Genomic DNA, 17,786 nt, shown 5'->3' with positions numbered 1-17,786 from the left:
GCCAATTGACTGAGCCACCCAGGCGCCCCACAGATTTTATTTTAGTCTGATGTTTAACGTAGCCATCCCTGAGCATGCCACAAAAATTCTTCCTAGAATGCAAGCCCAGACGTGCTGCTGGCCAGCGACTCGGGCGTGAGAGCCTGACCCCAGCTCTCTGGGGAATTAGGGTGGGTTCTGGGCCGAGGCTGGTTTAGTGACATCTGAGTCACGTGGCCGGCTGGCACAGTGGAAGCCCAGCATGCAGACACATACCGTTGGTGGTGAAGCTGAACTGAGTAGCCTGGGTTATGTTATTTCAGCCATACGGTGACACGTGACTGGCTGAGAGAAGTCTGAACCTCTCCAGAAAGCCATGCAGATTGCAATGATGAGGACTGTTCCCATGCACCACATGAGGACACACTATCCTCATCAATCTATGTGCACAAAACCTTGCATCATGGCGGCGTTGCTGCCTTAAGTGACGGCCCACACTGGTCAGCTGGGGTTGGGCCCATAGGACTAACTGATATCCTGTGGCCAGCTGAAAGAGAATAATTCCAATGGAGTTCCAAGCATAAAAGCTGATGCCCTGCAGGACACCCTCACACCCTCTCTAACTTGAGGAATCAAGTTGGAAAGTGGCAGTTTGAGTGGAAGTGCCTACGTGGGGAAACGGGTTTCTAGGCTGACTTTTGAAGGAGAGAAACCTCTGAGGCAGACATACTCATTTTGTCATTATGATCTTTTCAGGGCAGTCGGTGCCGGTCGATGTAGGAATGAATGACTCCAGCTCACCAGAAACACTGCTGGCACATTTTAAGAACTGTTTTAAATTCTATCTTCAGGCTTAAACGAAACAAAAAAGGGTGCAAAGAAGAAAATAGACATCGTCCATGATTCTTTCACCCTCCCCCAAAAGAACCGTGGCTAACATTTAGGTCTATTTCTTTCCAGTTTTTTCTACTCAGCGTTGTTTTTATTTTTATTTTTTTGGAATGTTATTTTACTTCATCTTTTTGGCGGGGGGGGAGGGGGGTGGGGAGAGGCAGAGAGAGAGAGAAAATCTCAAGCAGGCTCCCTGCTTAGCTGGGTCATGATCTAAGCTGAAATCAAGAGTTGGGCGCTCAACTGACTGAGCCACCCAGGTGCCCCTACTTTTGTTTTTAAAGAGAGACAAATATCTATCTATTCGAGTTCACTTAATATTTTAAACATATGTCTCATGATCATTTAAAAAAATGCTACATAAATGTAAAGTGTAATGGCTGCACCGTATTCCATAATCCAAAGTTCTACCCCATGTTCTACAGCCCCCAAAATAGTCCTTTAAAGCAATGGTCTTTCTTAAAGAGATTGTCTGGGAACCAATGCTTAGATCACTTCTCCCCGGATTCCTCACACACTTTCATAACATCTTCCCTGAGTCGCCCGTAGTGTGGGAGGATGGCACTAGTGAAAGGACGTTCTTCTTGCTTTCGTTTTTAATTTAAATATTTTAAATTAATTCCTATATATGGTAATATATGGTAATCTAACAAACACCCAGCAATATATGTATACATACATACATATATGTAAATATGTTGAATATATATATATTGAAGAAAAGGTTCATTTCCCTGCCCCCAAATTCTCCTCTGCAGAGGTGACCTTGTTGTCAGTTTCTTGGGCACCCTTCCGAAGATGTCCTGTGCATGTGTAAGCATGTCTGTAACAGTCATCCCCAATTTTGCTCACACAAATGACAGCATGCACCATACGCTGCTCTTGCCTTGCTTTGTGCCTTTCATATATAGGGTGTGGCCTTGTGGCTACAGAATCTGGGAGCCAGATTTCCTGGGTTTAAATTCTAGCACTACCATCAATTAGCCATGTACCCTTGACTAAATTACCTAACCACCCGATGCTCCCGTTTCCTCATCTGCAAAATGGGCGTTTGCATGATGTTATGGGTTGTTTTGCATGGGTGATATGGGTTGAATTGTGCCTCCCCAGAAAAGATATGCTGAAGTTCTAATCCTTAGTACCTCAGAATGTGACCTGATTGGGAAATAGGGTATTTTGAGAGGTTAATTAAGTTAAAATGAGGTCATGAGGGTGGGCCTTACTCTAAAAGGACTGATGATCTTATAAAAGAGGAAATTTGGACACAGATATGCACACAGAGAGAAGGCCACGTGAAGATGATAGTGACGTGCCCAAAGCCAAGGAATGTCTGGGGCCACCAGAAGCTGGAAGAGAATAGGAAGGACCCTTCCCTACAGGCTTCAGAGGGAGCAGGGCCCTGCAGACACCTTGCTTTCTGACTTCCACCTGCAGGATTGTGAGAAAATAAATGGCCATTGTTCCAGCCACCTAGTTTGTTGTACTTTGTTACAGTGGCTCTAGCAAACAAACTCATATGGATTAACTGAGTTAACATATACCCAGAATTTTAGACTATATCTGATAGTCATCAAATACTATAGAAGGGTTAGCTGCCATTATTACATAGATCTGCCTCATGCTTAAAATTTTTTTTAATGTTTATTTATTTTTGAGAGAGAGAGAGAGAGAGAGAGAGAGCAAGTGGGGGAGGAGAAGAGAGTGAGGGAGACACAGAATCCGAAGCAGGCTCCAGGCTCCGAGCCGTCAGCACAGAGCCAGACATGGGGCTCGAACTCACAAACTGTGAGTTCATGACTTGGGCTGAAGTCGGATGCTTAACCGACTGAGCCACCCAGAGGCCCCTGCCTCATGCTTTTTAATGAATGCGTATTTTTTCCTGTGGTTTTGAAAAAATTTGTCATTTAAATATATATTATCAAGCCCATAGTATTGTTTTAAAAAAATAGCACTTCAAGACTTATACTGAAAAATAACAGTACCTTTCTTCACCCACATTAAACCCACAGTCTCACTCCACAAAGGTAAACATTTCGGTCACCTGGATCTTCCTTCCGCTATCTATCTCCATATTTCTAAGTAATGTGCTTATACTGTTACTTCTTGATTTATCAGTTTGAGACTCTTCTGCCTTCCTGTTATGATAAATGAGGATTTTAATAAAGGACAACCTCTATCCCTACACACACACACACACACACACACACACACACCCTCTCATAATATTCACAATATGATTATATAACCATTTTTAGTCATGTGATTGTTAAAATAGATTTTTTAATCTCTGAGACTGAATGAAGATACCAAAGATGAGAACAATGGGTACGAAAAGCTCCCACATTCTAAATAGATAGACAATTCATGCAAGGCTTGCAAATAGGGTGGCCCCAAAATGATTCTTCCAGCCTTACCCACTAACTACCTGCAGTCTGAAGAATTCACTAAGGGATGGGGTGCCTGGCTGGCTCAGTCAGTAGAGCACACAACTCTTGAATTTGGGGTCATGAGTTCAAGCTCCATGTTGGGTGTAGAGATTACTCAAAATCTAAAAAAAAAAAAAAAAAAAAAAAAAGAATTAACTAGGGAGTTGAAGTGGCCTGTGTTGAGGAATGCTTTGGATAGAGTTAGCAGTGTTGTTTTTCCACCACATCCCCAAGCCATGATGGGAGGACTCCTTCCACTCACCCTAAACTTAGTAAAGGGGGTTTTAAGAGGACCCTCAGAGAGAATGATAGGTGTTCCCTGAAGTTTGAGGGGGGCAGGTGCATACTTGGTGACTGACACTTGAAAAAAGCACAAAGGCCAGAAGCTGGCTGGAGTTCAGGACAAAGAGTCAAGGTTGGCCAGCATTTCTGGGGATTAGTAGAGCAAGGATGTGGTTTTCTGCAGGCCAGATTGAATTCTGTGGAAAAGAGCTGCCAATAGGTGGCTCCCAAAAGTTCCCCACCCAACAGTATCACATGGAAGGATAAAAAACGACTCCAACAAAGAGTGAACAACCAGAAGCCAAGTGCCAACTGGCGAACGGTCAGTGTGGTCAGTCAAATGAGGCACTTCCCAGCTAAAACACCCCCAGAGATGGAGGTGCTCCCATGAGTCAGCCTCCTTCAGACCTTGAAAGAGGGTACTCATGCCAGATGACAATCCTACGGGCCAAGAGCTTTCCTTCCCCTCCTTTCTAGCCTTTCCATGTCTACATCTAACCCTAGAGGAGCCAAGGGCAGCAGCGTGAGCCAGATGGAATGAAGAAATGTCAATCCTCTACCTAGGGTGGCCAGATTTAGCAAATAAAAGTACAGGACGCCCAATTAAATCTGAATTTGAGAAAAACGTTTCTTTATTTTTCTTTCTTTCTTTCTTTCTTTTCTTTTCTTTTCTTTTCTTTTTCTTTCTTTTTTAGTATAAGTACAGCCTATGTAATATTTGGGACACAGTTCTCCTAAAAGTATCTGTTGCATTCTGGAATTTACATTTAGCTGGGCGTTTTGTGTTTGATTTGGCAGCCCTCCCCACCCTTCTTGCCCACTGCAAATTTCAAGCCTGCGTCAGCCCCAAGCTGTGGGAGAGGAGAAGTATAAACTGGATAAGAGCTTAGTGTTCTGATATAATATTACATTGGACTTTGGATAACCTGAAAAAAATTGAGACTATTCGTTAATAACCTAAAAGTACTTAGAAAACTTACAGAAATTGTCTGATATTTCATCCATGGGGCTGAAAAACTGAGAAAGGCAGAGGAGCCTTCCATGTCTGTCTTGTTCAATAAGCTACTTACAGGTATATTAAGTTCAGCATTTAGGTTATTATTTTTATATAAATATTATTTGTTGCTGAGCCACGTTGTGAAGTACGATTGCATTTCTTTGACAACGTTCTAGTTTTTCTTTGAGTTAATAATTGCTTACTTAAAGCATTTTTCCGATTTGAAAGCCATTTGTTCCTTTCTCCGTGAACTGTATGCTGATGTCCTCTGTTGAACTGTTGAGTTTTCTCTTATTAATTTAGAAAAGTTATTTATTATTATTTAAGTAATAATATTATAATTATTATAAAATTATAATTAAATTAAATTAAAATTATTCTAAAAGTTATATTATTATTTATATATTAATAAAATTAACCCCAAAGAATGTTCTCCTAAGGGGAAATTGGAAATGGCAGTAACAGAGGATGAGTGGAACTTTTCCAACATTTGTGTTGGGAAGCTTAGATTTTTCACTATGCCCTGTTGTTAATATCTGGTCTTGCTCTTCCGAAACAGTTTTTCTCAAATCAATAGTGTCTTTAGATATTCCTTTAATGCTTACATGCTCAATTCTTGGTTAAAATTTTCCCAAGGAGGATGTATATGATTAAGCCACAGCCTATCAGCATTTCTCCCCTTTAGACATAATCATTCATCCCTGGGATTTATTTCCAAGAAATTAACCCACAGCAGGAAAATAGCTGCAAATCACACCTCACAGAAATTCCAAGAAATTTCTCTTAAGATACTATTACTATGTGGCTGGAACACAGAACACAAAGATTAAAATCTCAAATTTGTTCCTTCCTCTGTTCATGATTTCATGATTCTAATCTCATAACAACCCTCATTATTACTTTCAGTTTCTCATTAGGAAATCAGGACCTTGCTGAGATTTAGTCTCTGAGCTATCTTTGAAGTACTGGGAATTGCATGATAAGGTAAATGTTACATTCCTGACTACTGCCGCCGCATAGAAATTTCCATTGTAAATGGCTGCAAACCACTCAGCTAATTTTCACGTGTAATTCTTTTCCAAGAACCCTTTTGTTCTTTAGGGAAATCAAACATTCCAAAAACAAATACGTTAAAATAGGAATACAAAAATGATTTTAGAAAACAATAGAGAGAAAAATTGCATTTCAGATTCGATGTCAATGAGCCCCACATTTATCAATAATTCCTCAGAAGAGCCCAGGATGAGTTCCATTTTCTTATTTTTATTTATAAATTCAATTTTAAGACTGCAAGGAGGCATGCTGATCCTCCTCTTTCTCTAATTAACTTATTTCTTTAGAATGAATGACATGGAGGAAGGGCTGGATTCCAGAATCCCTTGGCCCTGGAATAAAAAAAAAAATCTTTGCATGTCTTGCAGATGCCAGCCCTGTTTAGTCTCAGCGATGCCATTCTTAGCATATGTCATATTCTGAATTCTTGTTCTGCTTTTCTCTCTTCAATGGAAAACTAGCTTCTTGGGAACCCCCGCCTTAAAAATTGACAAATATTTCCTTCCTTTGTCCCTCGGCAGCACACAAGTTCATCTATCAGGTTTTGTGCTTATTTGACACAGTAACAAGATAAAAAATCCAATCATGCACAGATGAATCCGTCAATCAAATATAACGCAAGATAGCCAAAACATGGTAGAGAAAAAACATGAGTGCTTGCTGAGGGACCATTATCTTCCTGGCACATGTTAGGTGCCTTTGTTTTTGCAGTTTTCTTGAACTCTTGCAATGGCTTCCTCAAAGTAGAGAAGAAATCTGAAGGCCAGAGAGTCAGCTACTTGCTGAATGCCTCCCCCTGGTAAATGTCAAGGTGTTCCCACTGCTCCCTGCCTCACACCCAACACTCCAGCCATGCTGAACTGTAGGCAGTCCCTAAGCTGGTAATCATTGTCCAATGTCTCTGGTTCGGAATACAAAATCACCATAATGGGAACAACCCCGATGCAGGGTTTCATGAAATTGATGCAAGGGACATAGGAGAAATTCTGGAATCACAGGCAAACACTGATAAATAAGAGTCTTTCAGAGTGAGACCAGTTAACAATTAAAGAGGAAGAAATGGACATACTAGAGACATTTGAAAATCATAGATTAAGGGAGGCAGCTGAAAAAAAATGAAGGACTTCAACATAGTCCTCAAATGAGCTACCAGACATTTTTGTTTTATTTTTTAAAGAAGCATACTCTCAAGCCATAAATCAACTAATTTTGTCTATTCTAAAAATTAGGACTGACCACAGCTATTACCTAACTTCTATCAAATATATAACAACATAGATTGTATTTATAATTTTTCTTTTCACTTTTCAATATCAAATTCTAATCAGTTTTTCACCTATCTTTTTTTTTTTTAATGTTTATTTATTTATTTTGAGAGAGAGAAAGAGACAGTACAAGCTGGAGAGGAGCAGAGAGAGAGAGTGAGAGAGAATCCCAAGCAGGTTCCACACTCAGCGTGAAGCTTAACACAGGGCTTGATCCCACAACCCCGGGATCATGACCTGAGCAGAAATCAGAAGTCAGATGTTCAACTGACTGAGCCACCCAGGCATCCCAATTTTTTCCCTATCTTACATGAAACTTTTGTGTTGGGTTCCATTCATATCTTCTGTAGACATTAACTATCTTTGTGAGACCTCCTGTGCTTTGTCTTGCTGTTCCATGCTCTGAGCCTTTGTCCATGGCGTTCTATCTGCCTGCTAGACCTTTCTCTGTTCTGTAGGGAAATGCTCTTCATTGCTCTCAACCCTTTTCAATGTCATCTCTTGTGTGAGAGTTTCCTCTAACCTGTCCTGCCCCATCAGCCAAATGAATGAACATAGGAAGAAACACACAACTTAACAGAAAAGGTAAATTACAAATGAAGTCATTATTTGGTGTCAGGAGATAGTTTTCCATGGTGGTTTAGGCAACAGATTTCCTGGATTGAAACCTGGGCACAGATAAAGAACATTTCTGCCATCATAGAAAGTTCTACTGGGAAGAACTGGAACATACTTGTGAAAACACAAGCAACAGATTAAAACAATAACAAAACACCAAAGACAGGAATTCTAGATTTCTTTTTAAGTAATGGTAGTATCACAGGAATGATTATGTGCTCTGGGACCATGTTGGAGGAGTCCTTGCCAATGGGAGAGGCTGGATGTTTAAGCTAAGATTTGAGTAGGAATTAACTAGGAATGTATGTTTAGGAAGGTGAGGGTGCTATGGATTGGTTTGGAAAGACAGTCCCAGGGATAGAGAACTCTGGACAGGGAGAACCTGAAGAGAGGGGGCACAGGACAGCTTTGAAGTACACATATCCATCAGGCTCTAATTTTGCAAACAAATTCATGGGTGACATTGTACCTGTATTGAAAAATAAAAGAGGATGTCCTAAATGTGAATTAAGTGCCATAGGAAATAAACTCTCTTGGTTATACCAGGTCAGGATAATCAGAAAGGATGATGTGTCAGGAGGTTTCCTATTAATTCCTTATTTTCAGTATTTGTTCATTCCACACTTATCACATGTCAAATGGTGGTAAGAATTCTATTAAGAAACTCATTGAATGCCCCAAATAGACTAGAGATGTTACATAATGAATGGAAGTTCGTGATCTTTTTATCTTCAGAAGGCTTTTGTTCCAACTAAACTCACATCTTATTGATGGACGTTGTAATGACGAGTAGAATATCATATTCGGTTTCCAGTGCAGTGTGTCTAAAATGTGGCATTTCAGAAGCCCTTGTAGTGTTTATTAAAAATGCATATTCCATCTTTTCCTGCCATCAACAAGATGGGCAGAGGCAGAGGCTCAGGTCCTTTCAAGATTTGGCTTCACCTGTAGGGCGCTGGGGTGGCTCAGTCACTTAAGTGTCCGACTTCAGCTCAGGTCATGAAATCACGGTTCATGGGTTTGAGCCCTGCATCGGGCTCTCTACTGTCAGTGCAGAGCCTGCTTGGGAATCCTCTGTCCCCCTGTCTCTCTGCCCTGCCCCTGTCCCCTCTCTCTCAAAAATAAATAAACATTAAAAAAAAAAAAAAAAAGATTTGGCTTCACCTGTGATGCACCATCATGATTACTGGCGGTGAAATGGCCAGTAATCCTACTTTCTAAGAGGTGCTGAGGACTGCCCTCTTCCGCTGTGTCCTGGCATGTGGAATTTGTGAAGCTGCCCATGTCTCAGCACCAAGGCCATCTCCGTGTGCTTGCATCCAACTATGAGTCTATGTATGTCAAATTGGTGGGGGTTCTTTGTAGCTGAACAACAACTTAACCTAATTAAGGCTCAAGACAGCAAGAAACTAGGGGGATGGGCAGACCCTTGTAAAACTGACAGAGAGGGGGAATCCTGTAGAGTTGTGTGGTAAAGCACAAAGGTAGCAAAGAATTTCAAGGATGTTATGAAGAATGCTTCAAATGCAAAAACTAAACAAAACACTTGGCACTGGCTTAAGAATATGTGTATCTCAAGCCCACTATGAAGCTACTTGGAATTTTTCTGCTGGGATCTATGGAGCTAAAAAGTTCCCTGGGTGATTCTACTGCAGACCAAAGTTTGAGAACTTCCGTCTATTGATGTGATTCTAAAGTGCTTAATGGCAGCCTGGAGCCATGCTGGCTAAATAACTGCCTGGAGATTTGTTTGTGTTTTTAATTATTAAGTTAATTCTATACTTTATGTGGAGTTCACTCATTTTTCCTACTCCGGGAGCCTATCCAGGGTACCACATTACATTTTGTCATTGTGTTTTACAGTCTCTTCTGGTCTGTGATAGCTTCTTCGAGTTTCCTTGTTTTGTCATGACCTTGACGGTTTTGAAGAGTCCTGGCCAGGTATCTTGTAGAATGCTCCTCAGTTTGAGTTTGTCTGATGTTTTTCTCATGGTGAAACCAGGGTCATGGATTGGGGGAAGAATACCTCAGAGGAAGCATCCTTCTTATCACATCATATCAAAGGTATATATCCTCAATAAGACTTATCACTGTTGACGCTAACCTTGATCACGTGGCCAACATAGTGTTTGCCATGTTTCTCTACTGGAAGTTACTCTTCTACTCCAACACTGTAGTCTTTGGAATCGTAAAGCACAACCCACAATCAAGGGAGAGGTGGGAATTCGGCTTCACTTCCTGGAGCGGAGAGGATCTACATAAATTATTTGGAATTCTTGAAATCTTTTTGTAAGGGAGATGTATCTCTTCTTACCTATTTATTTATTTATTTCATCATTTACGTTTACCAATATGGGCTCATAGATATTTATTGTATATTCTGGGTTATAATCTAATAATATGTTATATATTTTGTGCTCAAATTTTCCAGCTTTGGCCATTGGGAGCTTTTTCAGATTGACTCCTGTGTCCCTTTGACATAGCCCCATCCTTTTGTTTTTTGAGCATGTTTGTTTTTTTTTTTTAATTTTTTTTTTGATGTTTTATTTATTTTTGAGAGAGGGAGAGAGAGACAGAGTATGAGTGGGGGAGGGGCAGAGAGAGAGGGAGACACAGAATCTGAAGCAGGCTCCAGGCTCTGAGCTGTCAGCACATAGCCCAATGTGGGGCTTGAGCTCGTGAACCGTGACATCATGACTTGAGCCGAAGTCTGATGCTTAACCGACTGAGCCGCCCAGGTGCCCCTGTTTTTTGAGCATCTTAATGAGATACCCCAAGTTCGTCTTGTGTATTCCCTGTCTCAACTCTAGAATCAGCTATTTCTCCCAGTAGAGTTTTTCAAAATATAAATTCCTGCCTCTCAACCTCAGTGACTAAAATCCAGTTGGTCTTAGGGAGAGAGCCCAAGAATATGTTATATATTTTTTTAATGAAACAGAACATGCTTATACATTTTCATTCATGTGTTAAGATATCACTATGTTGAATTAGCAAGAGTGAAACACTGGGCCAAAGGGTATATGCCTATAACATTTTCATAGATTGACAAACTGCCATCCAAAAAGGTTATGGTAACATATATTCCCACCAACAATGTATGAGAATGTTCTTTCTTCACACTTGACAATGAAGTATACTGTTAAACATTTTTATCTTTGCCAGTCTGATAGGTGAAAAATGGTACCTCAATGTTCAAATGTTCACACTTTAATTGTGACTGATATCAATTATATTTTCATGTTAATATTAGAATTTTTGTATGTGTATGATCTTCCTATTCATACTTTTGTCCTTTTTTTTCTATTGTTATTAGTACTTTTCTTACGGATTTGCCAAGTTCTTTCTATAGTAAGAAAATAAGGATACCCTTCCTTTCTGTGTTGTATTTTTTTCAGCATATTTTTGTAGTTTCCTGGGTGATTCTGAGGACAGCCACATTGGAACAACTGGTAGCAAATAGTGTATATATATGTATATATGTATTACATATGTATACATACGTATATATGTATATATGTAGTATATATATATGTATATATATATTTTGAGAGAGAGAGAGAGAAAGAGCATGAGTAGGGGAGGGGCAGAGAGACAGGGAGAGAGAGAATCCCAAGCAGGCTACATGCTGTCAGCACAGAGCCTGACGTGGGGCTTGATCCCACAAACCATGAAATCATGACCTGAGCCGAAACCAAGAATAGGATGCTTAACTGACTGAGCCACCCAGGCTCAATATATTAATTAGGGTGAATATATTCCATGTGTCAGCCACCTCTAGTCATACGAAAAGGTAACTACTGCCTAGCAGGTGTGGTTTCAGGGTAATGAATATCCCTGTCTGAAATCACCTCAGCTAGTGAGAGTAGGGATTCCCGGTATTAAATCCACCCTTTGAGGGGTAAGGCAGCAATTACCATGGAGATCAGCAGCACACTGACCCATTATTGTGCAATAGCAAGACTGCCCCTCCCCCTTCCTGGGATTGTCCCTAGGATTGGAAACAGTTCAGTCTAAGATAAGGGACACTCTTTCAGCGTATTACTCCAGGACGTAACTGTGGCATTGTTAATCAGGCAGCATGAAAGTTCTGATTCTCTTGTATACAACCTACCCTGAGGACAGAAGTCATGGAATGCCTCTTTTCCCCTTTTCCACCTTCCATTCCCCAGGCCCTGAAGCCTTGTGATATCAAGATGGAAAGAAAGAACCAAATGTGATATCAAGATGGAAAGAAAGAATCAAGATGGGGCCAAGTGGGGAAAGGGGACAGGACAGGATGTCTGGAAGAAGAGGTTCTTCCTCCAAAGGGAGGGCACTGCCACCCGGGTGCCTGAGGGTCACAATGAGGTCCCTCTTTAGTGAGAGAGCCCCAAGAAGGGCAAGCTGGTGGAACTGAGCATGTGAGTCACTCCAGACTTGCTTTGTGGTCTCCAGAATGGATTAGAACTTCTGCTGAATGTAAAAGGGCTGTTTTTCACGTAACTTTGAACTCTGTGTCTGGCTAACCATATCTGCACTTCCAAGTTTGTGTAGAGGAAGGCTGTGTGTTGAGGGCTCCATTTTGGGACTGGAACCAAGCTGACGAATTAGGGGCACCTCAGATGAAAAGCACAGACCGGTGTTTCTCAAAGTGTGGTCCTAGGACCAGTAGCATCAACAACTAGGAACTCATGAGAAATGCAACTTCTGGCACCCCATCCCAGACCTACCGAATCAAAAACCTTGGGGATGGGGCCTAAGAGACTCTGTTCTAATAAGCCCTCCAGGTGATTCTAAAGCTAATGTTTGAGAACCACTGCTCTTGATAGGAGCCACTGACATTTGCCTTGGCAACCAAGTTAGCAGAATGGAGCCTGTAAGCAAAAAGAAGGCACCTTGCACAGTAGGGGCACCCAGGAGATTCTCTCTGGGTAGAGCCACACAGTGTATAACTGCCATCTGGATCCTAAAACTTCTGGGTGTTTGTTGGAAATAGATATTTTCCCCAGAGAACTGGTGCCAGTGCCGTGTGCATTTCCCAGATGGGTTTCTAAACAAGAGCCTCCTTGGGGCACCTGGGTGGCTTAGTAGATTAAACATCCAACTTCAGCTCAGGTCATGATCTCATGGTTCACGAGTTCGAGCCTCGCATCAGGCTCTGTGCTGACAGTTCAGAGCTTGGAGCCTGCTTCGGATTCTATGTCTCCATCTCTCTCTCTGCCCCTCCCTTGTTGAAGCTCTGTCTCTCTTCTCTCTCTCTCTCTCTCTCTCTCTCTCTCAAAAGTAAATAAAAACATTAAAAATAAACAAATGAATAAAAAATAAAAATAAAATAAACAAGAGCCTCCCACAGGAGGTTCCAGGGGAGGCCCTGGGGAACCATGGCTTGTCTACAGGCAAGGAATTCTTATGTCTGCCCCCACCTGCAGAAGTGGGACTTTGAAGGAGAGCAGTAAGGCTGGGAGGCTCATTCTTCTGCTTCAACAAAAGCAGAGTGGGGGCTCATACAGGTCACTTTGCCTCTCTGGATTTCAGAGTGGACAGACAAACCGGGCTTTATTCATCCAACCCGAAAACGTTTGCCTTGGCAACATGAAAGAACGAGATTTTATGCATAGATCTTGATAGATTTTTCATGGCTCCAAAAGAATTCTGGGCCTGGATCATTTTTTCAGTTGTCTCTGTCAGCAAGTAACCTTAATGAGTTACCATCTTGTGATTTATTGCCAAGTCACATTTTTTGCAAATATTTTCCTATAAAATATTTAAGGCTACATCTGACTTTGAGTCTTTGGAAGAGATTAAGTTTCCCCTAAACGTCTAATGCATTCTCTCGTGTTTTGGCCACAGTACTGCCAGTGGGAACGCGACGGTCGGGAAGCTGCCCTCGGGACAGCTGGCAGCTTGTCACCCTCCCCTCAATGGACCTTCACATCAACTGGAAAAGATGCAGCCTACCTAAAATTTTCAAACGATTTCTCAATTACATTCCTCTATTTTAATTCCTTTGCTGGGAGTCCAATTCAAAAATGCCAAATACCTAAATGATTCTTTAAAAAAATGTTCAGTTTCCAAAGACATCTTAGTCTCTGCCTGAGGTCAGAGGGCCAAAGGGGGCTGCGTGGACCCTGCATGGGGAGACTCTGTCTCATCAGGGATACTGGGTAAAAGCCTGAGGCTTCCAGCAAGGGGCGAAAGAGGCTGGCCATGCAGCAAGCTGGACCCGCATGGTCCTTGCGGGAACAGACATCGTGGTCCTTCCGCGAGACCAAACGGGTCTCTCTAAACTTCCGGTTTCAGGGTGAGAGAAGCTAATTCCAAGGCTGGGCTGCTGGCATTTACACTGGCATTACACTTCAGGATGCAAACTAAGAGCTCTGGAGAAGCTGTGCTTAATTTTTTAGGGTTTCAGCAGCTTTCACACACACACACACACACACACACACACACACACACACACAGGCGTGCGCGCGCTCCCTCTCTCTCTCTCCCCCCCTCCTTCCCAACTTTCTGCAAAGAGAGCACTGTATTTATATTTTATTTTAACAAGTCTCTCTGGTCTCTTTACTACGCATTTCTAACAGCTGTTCTGGAGGTCAAAAAAAGCTAACCTCTGGATCCCCTGCAGTCGTGCAGGCTCAGCCGGAGGCCTACAGACCCTGTAACGTTATCTGCCCGGTTGTATGTATGGACATTTCCCCTCCCAGAATCAAGAGGACACAGCTTTCATCAGAGGGTCCAAAAGGTCCATTGGTATTTATGTTGTTCAAATTTAAATGCCATGACACTGATTAATTTCTCTTGCCTGCAGGTGGACATTCCTCCAGGACCGAGTGAAGGTCATTTACCAGCACCTCCTCACCCAACACGGCCCAAAAGACAAATATTGCTGATTGAGACAAAAGACTCAATCAGCCATGCCTTTGTTTCTGAGAAGAATATTCTCCTTTAGAATAGAGTTCTTATACCTTCAGCCTCAATTCAGTTGTTAATATTTGTCCTTTAAGGCTTTTTTTTTTTTTTTAATTAAAAGAGAAAAAACATTATAGATACAATTTAGGTCTTCTTGATTCCTGACCAAATTCCTCTTTATGAAAGTAACGACTATGATGAATTCAGCTTCTATCCCTTCAGCCCATTGTTTAAAGCTTATACAGGTATGTGTTCCTGAACAATCTATATATTGCTCTTATACATTTAAGTGGGAACATTCTGAATGCATTGTTCTGCAACTTGTTTTCTTCACTCAAAATTACACGTTTGGAGTCTATCCACAGTGATGTATAAAAACCTAGTTCACACCTTTCCATTTGCTATTTAAATGTTTAAATGCACATTTCATGTATTCATCATTGATGGATGTTCAGGTTGCTTTAATTCCTGGATCTGATAAACATCTCCTTGAGCGAGTCTCCTTGTGTGAGCGTCTTCCTAGGGCAGAGACCTAGAAGCGGAACTGCTGGGCCATAGGGTATGTGCATCTTCATATTTAATAAATACAGCCAAATGGATCTCCAAAGTGGAGCAGATCAGTTTTCACTCCTCCAGCAGTATCTGAGATGACTCGAATATTTTCCACTGGGCTCAGATGGGAACATACCTGATGGGAGCCCTCCTGTCTCCTCCCACTTTCTGTGTTCAGACAGCCCCTTCCCCAAGCACTGAGACGAGCACCCCCCACAGAAAGGCTTGGGAGGAGAATCTCTCCTAAACTGTGTTCAATCCATAGGGCACTAGTAACATGCTGCGGCCTACACCGGGGTTGTGCCCCAGCCTAACTGTTAAGACTCAGCTTTTATTTCTCCTGATCTGATAAAAACAAGTGGAAACCCTTCACCTGCTTATACCGGTGTTATAAACTGACCCCGCCCAGGGCCTTGATACTGACCAGGAAGGGGACGAGTAGCATCCTGGTTTGACCTTAGGTTAGCTGAGGTCAATATTGCTGCTTGGTTTGGCCTGTCCATTCATTGCACAAATATTTACTGAGCACCCGAGTAAGGGGGTGCAAAGCTAAAGAGGACAATACTGTAGTTGCCATCTGTGGAGGGCATGCACCAGCTACTTGGGTTCTGATCTCATCCAGTCCTTCCACCATGCCTATAAAGTAGGTACTATTATTATCTCCATCTTACAGGGCAGGGGACGGAGGCTTTGAGTTCAGGGTGATCTTGTTTTCCCAGGCAGAGCTAAGATTCCAGCCCACATCTCTGTCTTCAGACACCACGTCTAAATAAATTACGTATTTTAATGGGAAATGACTGTGGGAAGGGGTAGAGGATGCACAAAGACACAAGGTGGGAAAGAGCAGAATGTGTAAAGGAAATTGTAGGAGTAGAGTAAGATATACAAACAGAAAAACAAGTTGGGGTTGGATCACACAGGGCCTTGAATGACAAGTAAGGGCATTTTAACGTGATTCAGTGGAGAGGATGAGTCATAGCAGGCTTTGGAGCTGTGGAGTGATAATAATCAGAGTCAGAAGCAATAAAGAGAAAGGAAATTGTGGGCAAGAGCAGGGAAACTCGAAGTCTAGCTAGTTGGTGAGGGAGGCAGTGAGGACCGACGTGCTCAACATCCATTCTAACCTGTACCATGAAGGCTGGCAAGCTGGAAACTATAATTCACACACTTCTTTGTAGCTGGACTTCTGGACAAAGATCCATTTTTCTGACAGTTGACGGTACAGAGGCAACAAGGTGCTGGGATCGCTTGCTTCCTAATCTGAGGACCTTCTGTAGTGACAGGAGTCACTTGCCACTTTGTGACAGAGATAGTAGGATTCCAAGGGTTGTGGGTGGGTCTCGGAAGCTCTGTTTCAAATGCCCTCTCCAGATTTTTCGACAATTTGCTGGCGTTCCAAACCCGAGTTCTGATTAAACAAACAAGCTCAAGTGGCTTCTAGTTTTGTAAAGGAACCCTAAAACAAGGAGGAAGCAGAAGGAGTAAGGACTCCAGAGTGGTTGGAAGCAACAGGCCTGGAAATGAGGAAGAATGGGTGTGTACGTTTCAAAAGCAGAAATATGCAGGATGAGGCAGAATTCGGGATGGAGGGTGGAGGAAATTGTCAGTTGATGCTGAGGTCTTACCCAGCAATGGCAATGATGCAGGGAGTGATGAGGTCATTAGTGGGCATAAACAACAGATTGTGAGAAGCTGGCTTTAATCTGGAACTTTGGGGAAGACCAAAATTTTGAGAAGGGGAAAGAAGAGTCAGTTATGATGCAATTTCTTGTTTATAAGCCTCTTTCCATTGGAAGCTGGAGCCCCATGAGGTCAAAACCTTTGCTAGCTTACTCACCATCATGAACTCTAGGCCTGGTTCAGTGCTTGGCATATTGCAGATACTCAAGAAATCTTTGCTGAGCAATAAAGTTAGGTGTGCCAGGTGCAGGAAGAATTATGAAAGGAAACGCATTTTTAGAGCCAGAGGGTAGGAAATAATGTAGGAGGGATAAAAGAGGCAAAAGGTAAGAAAAAGGCTATTAGGTATGACAATTGGTGGTGGATAGCCAGGGCATTGTAAAAGCTTTTCTAAAAATAAGCTTTAAAAAATTTTTGAAGTAAAACACACATACAAAAAGCCTAAGTCATACGTGTGTGGCTTAACGAATTATCAGAGGTTATAATCACCTTCCCGATCAAAACCCAGAATATGCCCAGTTCATCCAAACCTCCCTCATAACATCTCTCAGTCATCAACACCCACTACTAAAATGAGTAAAGGAAACCACTATCCTGACTTCTAACATAATAGATTCACCCATTTTGAGCTTTATATAGAGTCTTGCACTGTATATTCAGTTCTGTCTGGCTTCTTTTGCTTAAAATTATGCTTGTGAAATTCATCCATGTTGTTGCATGAAACAGTAGTTTGTTCATTTTCATTGCTGTATTCCACACATGTACCAAAATGTATTGATCTGCTCTTTTGTTCATGGAAATTTAGCTTGCTTCCTGGTTTTGATTATTAGTAAAGTAGCTATGGACATTCTTAGATAAATACATTGGTAAACCTACATACATCTTTATATTGGGTACATATCGAAAAGCAAAATTGCTGGAATATAGGGTGTGAATATACTCAACATTCGTAGACGTCATCAAACAGTATTCTAAAGTGGATGAATTAATGTATACTCCATCCAACAACTGTACTTTATAATCGTTCTACATTTTCTCCAAAAAGAAGTGTTTTTTCTCCACAAAGAAGTGCATTTGGGTTTTATTTAGGAAATCTTACCCAATTTGGGTAATGTGTCATGGGAGTTAGTCTCCTATTTTATCTTTTAGCAG

Source organism: Panthera uncia, chromosome F2 (genome assembly GCF_023721935.1).
Source record: "Panthera uncia isolate 11264 chromosome F2, Puncia_PCG_1.0, whole genome shotgun sequence".
NCBI classification, from domain to species: domain Eukaryota; kingdom Metazoa; phylum Chordata; class Mammalia; order Carnivora; family Felidae; genus Panthera; species Panthera uncia.
This window is presented reverse-complemented; position numbering follows the sequence as displayed.